The sequence below is a fragment of the Oncorhynchus tshawytscha genome, linkage group LG09 (genome assembly GCF_018296145.1).
Source record: "Oncorhynchus tshawytscha isolate Ot180627B linkage group LG09, Otsh_v2.0, whole genome shotgun sequence".
Lineage (NCBI taxonomy): Eukaryota > Metazoa > Chordata > Actinopteri > Salmoniformes > Salmonidae > Oncorhynchus > Oncorhynchus tshawytscha.
Window position 1 is genome coordinate 23001580 of NC_056437.1, and position 12689 is coordinate 23014268.

Here is a 12689-nt window from a genome sequence, read left to right on the forward strand (position 1 = left end):
GCTTCTTTCTGTGGTTAAAGCAGGAGGGCACAAGACTTCAAGATGATAGTGTGTTGCCAATGTCATGTATTTGCTGAGCAACACTTTGTTTGGGGCGCTGACTTCAGTGAAATAAATTCAGGTGACGCATTAAATCACAACTTGAGTACCAAAGTTAATGATGCTCAATACATTTTGTACCGAGAGCAGTGAAGTCAGTGTGTCAATAGCTTTAGCTATATCTAACAGGCCGTTGAATGGAATGATTTGCTTGTGTTACACACTCTATGAGCTTATAAGGTAAACTCAAATGTGAAAGGTACTGTTTATTGACTTTTGATGTCGCGACGTGTATGTGTGTGTGTGTGTGTGTGTTTGAGAGAAAGAGAGAACGGCTCTGACTCATTACCGAAAAGCCCATTATCTCCAACACAGGCCCATGGACTTGTAAGTCTAAACCCAAGCAAGGCTATGTGTCATTGTGAGGACAGATGATTCCGAACGAATCAGGGGATCTTGGGATCTGGGTGAATTATTCCTGCAGTAAGCAGCGGACTACAGGTCACTGATGCACTGAGCAGCCAGCCCATATCCGCAGTCCTCACCTCATGCAATGGGTAACCCACATCCTAACGACTCTGGCTGACCAAGACACCCTGACCCCATCACAAGAAGAGGAAATGACAACTCTGAGCTGGACTCGCAAAGGAATACTGGGTGGAAAGGTCACCTAGACATATCTAACATAGCCAATCTATTCTAGAGATTCTGTTGATGCACACCAGCAAAACCTTTATCAATCATGTCATGTTATGGTGTTGGTTACTGAAGAACCAAAGGGAAAATGACATCTGGAATGGTTCCACTTAGACAGTTTGCATAATTTCCCAACTTTACACTAACAAATAAGAGTAGCAGTAACTAAATACTTTAATGAATAAGTCATCTCCTGGTTTTATATCCTGATTTTCATCTGTTGACATGAGATTAGAAAACAAAATTACATTTAGTCTTTCAGCTGGAGGGACTGGTTATCACAGCCTGAAAAACAACACAATCCTATCAATTACACACACAGCAGCACAATCCTTCCACCTGGCTCCTGCAGCAGGGAAAAGTACCTCTTCTGGCTCATATCTTAAATCTTGTCTATCTAATTGTCTCTTTTAAGGAGCTTGTCAGGCAGCTGCCCCACCTGTTGTCCACGTTGTAAATAAGAGCCATTTCCTGTTGTAGACTCTGATTGAGATATATCATCCTCACTGTGTATATAAAACACAACCCTTCCAAGTGAGTCAAGAACGACAGGTCCAGAGCACATTTCACAGGAACACTAAGTGACACTGTGTTCTAATGACCTCGGTCTGCTTTTCATCAACAAGACCAGGAAGATATCTGACACAGACAGGAAGAGAGATACTGTATATTGAGAGGTGAAGAGAGTGACATAGAAAGATGGAAAGACAGAAACACAATAAAGAGTACACAGATACTGTAGATACAGTGTGTGAAAGAGATCTCGGAAGTGTGAGTAAAAGAGATAGGTACATTTCTCCTGTTCTATAAAAAATAGCAAATTCCAAAACACAACATACAAAAAGTAAATGCAAAACTGTCAGGGGGTTGTCTTTGCGTCCCAGAACTGTGCCTCTCAGAAAGTTCAAAATGATTCTGTGCAAACACAAGTTGAAAATATAAATACTTCTTCGAGTGAGAATGAAAGAAAGAGAGAGAGAGACAGAGAGAGAGATCGAGCATAGAGTTGGGAATGAACATCCATTTCCAGTCCATTATTTTATTCTGTGTGGTATTTTGATTACTTGTGCAATGTCTTGTGTGTTATTTCTGTGTACTGTAAATGGCTTTTTGCAACATTGGATGGTACCTCTCCTGTCAATAAAGCTTATTTGAATTTCAACTAGATACATATAGATAGAGCGAGATGAACAGGGGAGGACACAGGACAGTGAGATGGGGGGTTGGGGTCTGTCTAAGTGGATTAAAGGCTTATGGCTTCGTTCCATTCACCTTCCTGTTGACACAAGATAATGATGACCTATGAACTCCAGAAAGTGGTACATTCTTTTTGGGATCTGAACTCACACCCAAAGCGGTTGAGACACCAGAGTTCAGACATGCACTCCATCTCATCAACGGCAGACAGACGGCTCCCACCACAGCAGAACAGCACCCTCACCAGCGGCAGACAGACAGCCCCCACCACAGCAGAACAGCACCCTCACCAGCGGCAGACAGACAGCCCCCACCACAGCAGAACAGCACCCTCACCAACGGCAGACAGACAGCCCCCACCACAGCAGAACAGCACCCTCACCAACGGCAGACAGACAGCCCCCACCACAGCAGAACAGCACCCTCACCAACGGCAGACAGACAGCCCCCACCACAGCAGAACAGCGCCCTCACCAACAGCAGACAGACAGCCCCCACCACAGCAGAACAGCACCCTCACCAACGGCAGACAGACAGCCCCCACCACAGCAGAACAGCGCCCTCACCAACGGCAGACAGACAGCCCCCACCACACCAGAACAGCGCCCTCATCAACAGCAGACATACAGCCCCCATCACAGAAGAATAGCACCCTCAACTAGACCAGACAGATAGCCTCCACCACAGCAGAACAGCGCCCTCAGCAAGAGTAGAGAAACAGCCCCCACCACAGCAGAACAGCACCCTCGGCAAGAGCAGACAGACAGCCCCCACCACAGCAGAACAACACCCTCAGCAAGAGCAACTGAGGACACACAACCAGCTACAGGCACGACAGCTACATGGACCACTCAAGACAAACTCTCTCTCTCGATCTCTCTCTATCCCTCCCTTTATCAAACTCCATTCTCCCACTTGTTCCAGTTATTTATCCAGCTCTCTCTTCCCCTCTCTTGTTCTCAAGCGGAGACTGGACACTGCCGCAGCCTGCAGCTGAAGGGTGTGATCACAGACTAGATCTGACATTGGGTGCCCTCTAGTGTCCATTACTCACTGCAGTATTGTATGAGGTTCCAACATAGTGCACATTTCACAGTGCCTGCTGAATTCTGCCCTGTCTATCCGAACACCTCAATATATCTAGCTATCAGAGGAGCAATTCAGGTATATTAGTTCCTAAGTATGTGCTATTATACAGAACCAGTCAAAAGTTTGGATACACATACTCATTCCAGGGTTTTTCTTTATTTGTACTATTTTCTACATTGTAGAATAATAGTGAAGACATCAAAACTATGAAATAACACATATGGAATCATGAAGTAACCAAAAAAAGTGTTAAACAAATCTAAATATATTTTATATTTGAGATTCTTCAAAGTATCCACCCTTTGCATTGATGACAGCTTTGCACACTCTTGGCATTCTCTCAACCAGCTTCACCAGGAATGCTTTTCCAACAGTCCTGAGGGAGTTCCCACATATGCTGAGCACTTGTTGGCTGCATTTCCTTCACTCTGCGGTCAAACTCATCCCAAACCATCTCAATTGGGTTGAGGTTGGGTGATTGTGGAGGCCAGGTCATCTGATGCAGCACTCCATCACTCTCCTTCTTGGTCAAATAGCCCTTACACTTCCTGGAGGTGTGTTTTGGGTCATTATCCTGTTGAAAAAACAATGATAGTCCCACTATGGGCTCCCGAGTGGCGCAGTGGTCTAAGCCACTTCATCTCAATGATAGAGGCATCATTACAAACCCTGGTTCGATTCCAGGCTGTATCACAAGCCCCCGTGATTGGGAGACCCATATGGCGGCACACAATTGGCCCAGCGTCGTCAGGGTTAAGGTATGGTCGGGGTAGGCCGTCATTGTAAATAAGAATGTGTTCTTAACTGACTTGCCTAGTTAAATAAAGGTTAAATAAAAAATCAAATAAAAAGTGCAAACCAGATGGAATGGTGTGTCGCTGCAGAATGGTGTGGTAGCCATGCTGGTTAAGTGTGCTTTGAATTCTAAATAAATCAGTGACAGTGTCACCAGCAAAGCACCATCACACCTTCACACCTCCTCCATGCTTCACGGTGGGAACCACACATGCAGAGACCTTCCGTTCACCTACTCTGCATCTCACAAAGACACAGCAGTTGGATCCAAAAATCTCACATTTTGATTAATCAGACCAAAGGACAGATTCCCACCGGTCTAATGTCCATTGCTTGTGTTCCTTGACCTAAGCAAGTCTCATCGTCATATTGGTGTCCTTAAGTAATGGTTTCTTTGCTACAATTCGACCATGAAGGCCTAATTCACACAGTCTCCTCTGAACAGTTAATGTTGGGATGTGTCTGTTACTTGAACTCTGTGAAGCTTTTAAATTTGGGCTGCAATCTGAGGTGCAGTTAACTCTAATGAACATATCCTCTGCAGAAGAGGTAACTCTGGGTCTTCCTTTCCTGTGGCGGTCCTCATGAGAGCCAGTTTCATCATAGCGCTTGATGGTGTTTGCAACTGGACATGAAGAAACTTTTTGAACATTTCCGGATTGACTGAAGAAATGATGGACTGTCGTTTCTCTTTGCTTATTTGAGCTGTTCTTGCAATAATATGGATTTCGTATTTAACTAAATAGGGCTATATTCTGTATACCACCCCTAGAACTGACTGGCTCAAACTTATTTAAGAAGGAAATAAATTCCACAAATTAAATTTTAAAAATGCACCTGTTAATTGGAATGCATTCCAGGTGACTACCTCATGAAGCTGGTTGAGAGAATGCCAAGAGTGTGCAAAGCTGTCATCAAGGCAAAGGGTGGCTACTTTGAAGAATCTCAAATATAACAAATATTTTGATTTGTTTAACACTTATTTGTTTACTACATGATTCCATGTGTTATTTCAGAGTTTTGATGTCTTCACTATTATTCCACAATGTAGAAAATAGTCAAAAATAAAGGAAAAACCTGGAATGAGTAGGTGTGTCCAAACTTTTGACTGGTACTGTATATCTACGTCAAGCACGTGACAATTAATATTAAATTTAACCAACAACTACACATGTACTCATTATCCTATGGATTGAGAGATTAGTTTGTTTTAGAACAATAACCTGAACAGTAACTTACTTATACAAAACTAGCTGGTAGTGAACATTATACAAGGAGATAAATCCTGACTTGCACAGAATGTGGCAGCAGATGAATGTAGCTGTTTCATTTCAGAAATCTGCATCATATACATGACCTCCAAGGTCAACTGGATTTATTATGACATAGTAATATAAACCAGCATGCCTTGAGTCAGTGTTTATCTTTGTCTGTGTCTCTGCTGATGCATAACATGGTAAAGAGAACATCCCATCACACAGATATTGTGGGGGATCACTGACACGTAAAAAAGGTAGAACTCTACCAACAATTTCAAGCACTGAAGAGTTCTAATGGACAGATCTCTTGGCTGAGTAAGACATCCAAAATTGGAGCCTTCTAAAGACACTTCCAGAGACAACTCCCATCACCACCACTACACAGACAGAGGGCGCCAGTGAACTTGCTAGCAGCCAATGCACCCAGCTCGGCTTAGCTTGGTCTGCCACCTGCAGCCCTCCAAAGAAACATACCAGCCAAGCCATGCAAAAGACTGACTGATCGAAACACTAGATTATCATGACCTGGGCCTTGCAGCTATAGAAATGCATAATAAAGAACATACTGTACATCTTAGAAGACAATGACATGACTAGAAACACATCGCATACTTACAGCAGTGATATAGTACAGATAAAGGGATATCTAGGTATAGTCAGTCAGTCAGTCAGTCTCTCTCTCTCTCTCTCTCTCTCTCTCTCTCTCTCTCTCTCTCTCTCTCTCTCTCTCTCTCTGATCTGTAATGATGTTATGCCTTTGGGTCTGACCCATGACCTTTGGATGTGAGCAGACTAATGGATGAGGGTGGACTAATGATGGTTGTATAACCGATAGAAGAGTTGACATTTGTGATTCATCTGTCCAAGCAACACACAGGTGATGTGGCACGGAGAGGAGAGAGATGGCGAAAAGAGAGAGAAAAAAGGGAAATAGGAAGAGAATGGGGTAGGGAAGGACACAATACAAGAAGGTGGGGATGAGAAAAGACAGAGGGAGACCTGCATGTGACAGTGTGTGTATCTGAAGCCACACCTTTCCCCCAGCATAGCCCTATATCTGGCTTCAGTGGTGCAGTGGAGAAATACAGAGTGGAATATTACTGGCAGGCATCCTACACAGCCTGCAAGCCAATGTGTGTGCATGTGTGTGAGAATGCGTGTGTGTGACTCTGCATATCACATTACACACCCTCCTTAATGCAGTACTCAGCATAAATTAAACACAGATGTTTCCAAATATATCAGTCTATTAATATGATTGTAAAATTCTTCCTGAATTCCCTTGGGCATTTGGAGCAGGCTCGCTTAAGGTACAAACAAAAGCAGAAGGCATGAAAGGATATCCTGTCTCTTCTATTCCCTCTCGTCTCCTCTCCTCTCCTCTCCTCTCCTCTCCTCTCCTCTCCTCTCCTCTCCTCTCCTCTCCTCTCCTCTCCTCTCCTCTCCTCTCCTCTCCTCTCCTCTCCTCTCCTCTCCTCTCCTCTCCTCTCCGCTCTGTCTTTGCTGCACTGCAGGGACATGATTTTCTCTCTTCCTGAGACAGCCCTACAGCACTACTAACTAAAGACAGACAAAGTTTAGAAACTCACAATTTTCGGGGACGCTATCTGAACAATAGTGTTAATATAGCACGGGTAATTGTCCCTGTGGCGCCCCAGAGCACCAGCAGTATGACTCCCAGGGAAATGTAATCTATCAGACAACAGCTCAGGAAGTGGACTGGGGAAATCAAATCTCACAATAAGATTGTACCATTCACTCTCAATTTCAACCAGGATGGGATAAAAAGTAAGTGAAATATTGACATATACAGCCACTTTGTGACAGGTGTTATCTCCGTGTGAGACACACTTCGTCTGTAAGGTCAACAAGTGAAAAAATGTCTTAATCATAATCCTCATCCCAGTCACCCAACATAGAAGTGGGCTCTGTGTAAGACTGACTCTAGAAGTACTTACAAAGAGTTAGAGAAAAAAAGTGTAGAACACTTTTAATGAGATCCTGATTCTATATGGTGATAGAAGACACTGTGAAATCTGTGAAAACAGAGCGAAAATAAAGGGAAAGAGACAGGGAGAGAGAGAAAAAATTAGAGAGAGGGGGAGACAGAGAGAGAGAGAGAGAGAGAGAAAGGGAGACAGAGAAAGACAGAGAAAGAGGAGCAGGGCTCTAGCCCAGGCGTGTCTCTCTGGGGAGCGAGGCTGCAGTATCGCTCTCAATGCAGCAGTGAGAGTGAATCCTCCTGCTTTCCACACATAATGCAAGTGGGATTGCTCCAGTGCTCCGGCTTGCAGACCCAAGACCCTCTAATCCATGTATCTCTCTCTGCCAGATGGGCCAGGCGGAACCACAGGCCTGACCCACTTACAGCTGGAGTCATCCATGTCCTCTGTTAAGGACTCATACACAACTGACCCATGGGATGGCATTACAGAAACATGCTATCATTACCTATACTCAGTGAGAACCACAACACACAGTTAGAGAGAGCTGAGCTCAGTGGCATAGAGTATAGGCAATTATAGGGAAATAATGCACTCTCTAGAATGCCCTTCATGCCAATCAGAAAGGGGTATTCAACAATGCCATGGTATAAGCTGAAATCATGCATTGATGTCGATGGGAAGTTTACATGTAAGTTTGAATTAACTGAATCAGTATACATTGTCACAGTCCCCTCTAGAATGACAGCTATATGTTCCCTGAGAGGCCATGACAGGATGGCTACACAAGCTGTGACAAACACAGACACAGACCAAACACAGAGCATGCAAAGAAAGGTTAACATGATTATATGGAGGTTGACTTGTGAATTAAACAGGCTGCACATCTGTGACTGTCTCTAAACACAGACTCATCCACAGTGGCCATGCAGTTTGTTAGGGTACAGATGAAATAAATGATGATGAACTTCACATCCTGGTGAAAGTGATGCTATCAAGGGTCTTATTCTGGTGACATGATGATTGATTCTTGGCTGCCATTTGACAAATACAAATTATCTCGCTCTTTTGTCCATTATAATCGTATCATATAGGCTATACCCGCACTATATGTGTGAGCTGTTGGCTAAATGATTCAGCATGCTTCAGTTCGGCTGGCGCCTAGCCAGACTCAGCTAGGCAAACCGAAAGAGAGATCTCGCAAAGTGCCTTATTAAAAGACCTTTGCTTGAAAAACTAGGGAAAAAAACAGCAATAGTACCATGCTTCTCCACCTGCATTGCTTGCTGTTTGGGGTTTTAGGCTGGGTTTCTGTACAGCACTTTGTGACATCAGCTGATGTAAGAAGGGCCTTGTAAATACATTTGATTGATTTGTCCATTTTGAGACGGTAGCCAAAATAGTCCAAATTAGTCTGAGATAACTCAAGAAATCTGTAATTATTTTTTCCGAGGAGATCTTAATCGAGCAATATTACATCGAACTAAGATGTTTGGTGCAGTATTTCTCAATGGAAAAAATGTGCATGAAAACGAGTCGTCTCTCGTTGAATGACAACAAATACTTTATTGAAGTATCCCTGCTGTTGACCCAATCATCGCCGAAAGGACATGCCTCCAGAAAATGTTTTGTGTTCCGAACAGTCGAAAAATCCCTCAATGAATTCCAAAACAAACAAAAACTTCACCAAATGTCGTCATAATGTATGCACGAACTCTTCCGAACTGTTTTCACTGGTAAGCAATGTAGACGCCTTTAGGCTCACGAGCCAATACCAGTGTGAGCACAATCGCTAAATGACTCAAAACATTTTTTTTACAAAACCATTTAACTTGTATTTTTTTATCCTTACTTAGGAGTTTAACCGCAAACGTTTTTATGTCCACTACTTCATCAGGCACGGCCTTTTATCGGCAACAAGTCAATTTGATGGAAACATCTCTGGTGGGGAAATGTGCATATTGTTTTTATGCAGATGTTAGAATATTCGCATGAAAATTTGTTGCCAATTGGATGGAAACCTATTTATTCACACACACAATAGCTCATTGGAGATCAATGGGAAAGTGAGGATATAGCTAGGTTTCCATCCAATTTTTATTTTAATGTGAATACTAGAATCCACATAAAGAAAATATGCATTTTCACAACAGTGGTGTTTTCCCCCCCAAATGGACTTTGTGCTAATAAAAATTAGTGCGTGATGATGTAGTGCAAACAAAAAGTATTTTTTCGCTGAAGTTTTCATGTACCTAATAAAAAATATAATGTTCAATATGTTTCCATGGCATTTTCAACTCTAACGATAGTTTCGTCACAAAAACCGCAGCGATAAATTGCAAATGTGCCTACTTTGGCCAACAGACCTCAGGTAGCCTACAGTGCAGGTAGGATGTGCAGTATAGTCTATATTATGAGATTATTATGGATAAGAGCTAGAATATTTATATTTGTCAAACGCAGTCAATCATTGATCCTCAGAATAAGACCCTCAATATTTATTGGAAAGGAGCATCAAGATCACAGTTCACATTCACCACCCTATGAAGTTTAATCTGTAGCCTAATAAACTGTATGGTTTCCTAAATCGTAGTGGGAGTACCACACGCCATATAATAACGTGACTCCAAATTACTTAGATATGATGGTTATTATACGGTATCAATATTTGCGCATAAAGGCACACATTTCTCGCATAATGCATTTTACCGACAGAAAAAGATCCCACCATGTCAAACGAACAAATTATCTGTTGGGATTTATAAAACTGTACCGAAACTTCATGTTTCCATCACAGCTTTCATAATTTTTTGTATATGTTATAACTTTACTCGCATAAAAACTGTGGATGGAAACTTGGTTTATGACGATATTCCCATTCATCTGGAACCAACCTGATTAAAGTTCAGTTCAGTAAAGTTCAGTAAAGCAATATAACCTTCAATATAATCTTAAAGCCTATATAAATGTGGTAAGAATGGAAAGGCTGAGGTTTGTGTTGATCTATGTTTGACAAATAACAGTAAATTAGGAGAGTGCAGAATGCTGATGTAGACTTGTAGACTTGTTTACAGTATGTGCTGCTGTGCGGTTTGTTGCTAACGTTTCTTTGCTACCTGCCAACTTTACGGTTTTTACTTTTTAATTGCCGTTTTATATTTTAAATTTTTCCCTCGTTCGACTTTTTTCACTCAACTTTTTCACTCCGGACGCTTTATCTGGACATGGTTCTACAGGACCTCCACCAGCCGAAGCTAAGCAGTAACATTAACATTATGACTCTAACTGCAGTCGCTGTACTCATAATTTACAGGAGAACCATCGCCTTATGGCGAGGCAGCCCAGGCGAGGATAGCCGTGCTGCAAGCCCAGCTTTAGAAGCTATCGTTAGGCAAAGGTAATGTAAGTGTAGGAAAGGATGAAACAGCGTTTGTTCCAGCATTAAGTACAGAAAGTAGTATAAATCCCCTCGCACAGTCCCAGCAGCCGGACAATTTTCTCATGACTTCTGGAGGGAAATGCTGTAGGAATGCTCAACCGGTGTCGCTCATTCAGCCGACAAACTTTCAACCGGTTCTCACCATTAAGCAACCTGTCCGAGTCAGAGTCCGAGTCTTCTCTGGTCTCTCCTCCTCCCGTTACGGGTCTGAGACGCCGAAGCCTCCCACCAATAGCTCTGACAAATTGAACACCATAGTCATTGGCGACTCCATTATCCGTAGTATTAGATTTAAAAATAATCATCCAGCGATAATACACTGTTTACCTGGGGGCAGGGCTACTGACGTTAAGAATAATCTGAAGATGGTGCTGGCTAAGGCTAAAACTAGTGTAGAGAGTTTAGGGATATTGTTATCCACGTCGGCACCAACGATGTTAGGATGAAACAGTCAGAGGTCACGAAATTGTCTCTGGCCCCCTCCCAGTTTAGGGGGAGTGATGAGCTCCAAAGCAGAGTCTCACAACTCAATCGCTGGTTGAAAACTGTTTTCAGCCCCTCCCAAAAGATAGAATTTGTAGATAATTGGCCCTCTTTCTGGGACTCACCCACAAACAGGACCAAGCCTGGCCTGCTGAGGAGTGACGGACTCCATCCTAGCTGGATGGGTGCTCTCATCTTATCTATGAACATAGACAGGGCTCTAACTCCTCTCGCCCCACGATGAGTTAGGGTGCAGGCCAGGCAGCAGATTGTTAGCCACCCTGCCAGTTTAGTGGAGCCACTTGCATAGTCAGTGTAGTCAGCTCAGCTATCCCCATTGAGACCGTGTCTGTGCCTCGATCTAGGCTGGGCAAAACTAAACATGGCTGTGTTCGCCTTCGCAATCTCACTGGAATAAAGACCTCCATTTCTGTCATTATTCGAAAGAGATTGTGATATCTCACATCTCAAAATAGGGCTCCTTAATGTTAGATCCCTCACTTCCAATGTCGTTATAGTCAATGAACTAATCACTGATCATAATCTTGATGTGATTGGCCTGACTGAAACATGGTTTAAGCCTGATGAATTTAAATGAGGCCTCTCCTCCTGGTTACTGTAACGGCTTCCTCTTCAGAGGAGGAGTAGCAAAGATCGGACCAATACACAGCGTGGTAAGTGTTCATCTTGGTTTTTAATAAGAACACTGAACAAAACCGAAACAGTTCCGTGTGGAAACAAACACTGACACGGAAAATAATCACCCACAACTCAAAAGTGAAACCAGGCTACCTAAGTATGGTTCTCAATCAGGGACAACGATAGACAGCTGCCTCTGATTGAGAACCATACCAGGCCAAACACAGAAATCCCAAATTATAGAAAAAGGAACATAGACAACCCACCCAACTCACACCCTGACCATACTAAAACAAATATATAACAAAAGAACTAAGGCCAGAACGTGACAGTTACACTAGTGACCATATCCCCCGCGCATCCCGCAAAGGTGGAGGTGTTGCTAACATTTACAATAGCAAATTTCAATAAAAAAATAAAAAATTACTGCGTTTTCGTCTTTTGAGCTTCTAGGCATGAAATCTATGCAGCCTACTCAATAACTTTTTATAGCTACTGTTTACAGTCCTTCTAGGCCATATACAACGTTCCTCACTGAGTTCCCTGAATTCCTATCAGACCTTGTAGTCATGGCAGATAATATTCTAATTTTTGGTGACTAATATTCACATGGAAAAGTCCACAGACTCACTCCAAAAGGCTTTCGGAGCCATCATCGACTCAATGGGTTTTGTCCAACATGTCTCCAGACCTATTCACTGCCACAGTCATACTATTGACCTAGTTTTGTCCCGTGGAATAAATATTGTGGATCTTAATGGTTTTTTATGTTTAATTTTATTATGTTTGCAATCGCAACAAATAATCTGCTCAGACCCCAACCAATGATCATCAAAAGCTGTGCTATACATTCTCGGACAACACAAAGATTCCTTGATGCCCTTCTAGACTCCCTTCATCTACCCAAGGACGTAAGAATACAAAAATTGGTTAACCACCTAACAGAGCTCACAGAGCTTTGTCATAAGAAACTAGCTCCCTGGTATACGAAAAATACCCTGGACGTGAAGCAAGCTTCCAGAAAATTTGAACGGAAATGGCACTACACCAAACTGGAAGTCTTGCGACTAGCTTGGAAAGACAATGCCGTGCAGTATTGAAGAGCCCTCG

General features: G+C 42.8%; 1 protein-coding gene across 5 annotated transcripts in view; it reads right to left on the reverse strand.

Moving 5' to 3' along the window:
• LOC112257599 (protocadherin alpha-C2) overlaps nucleotides 1–12689 on the reverse strand; it is a 62563-nt gene that overhangs the window by 25837 nt on the left and 24037 nt on the right. The window lies entirely within an intron of this gene.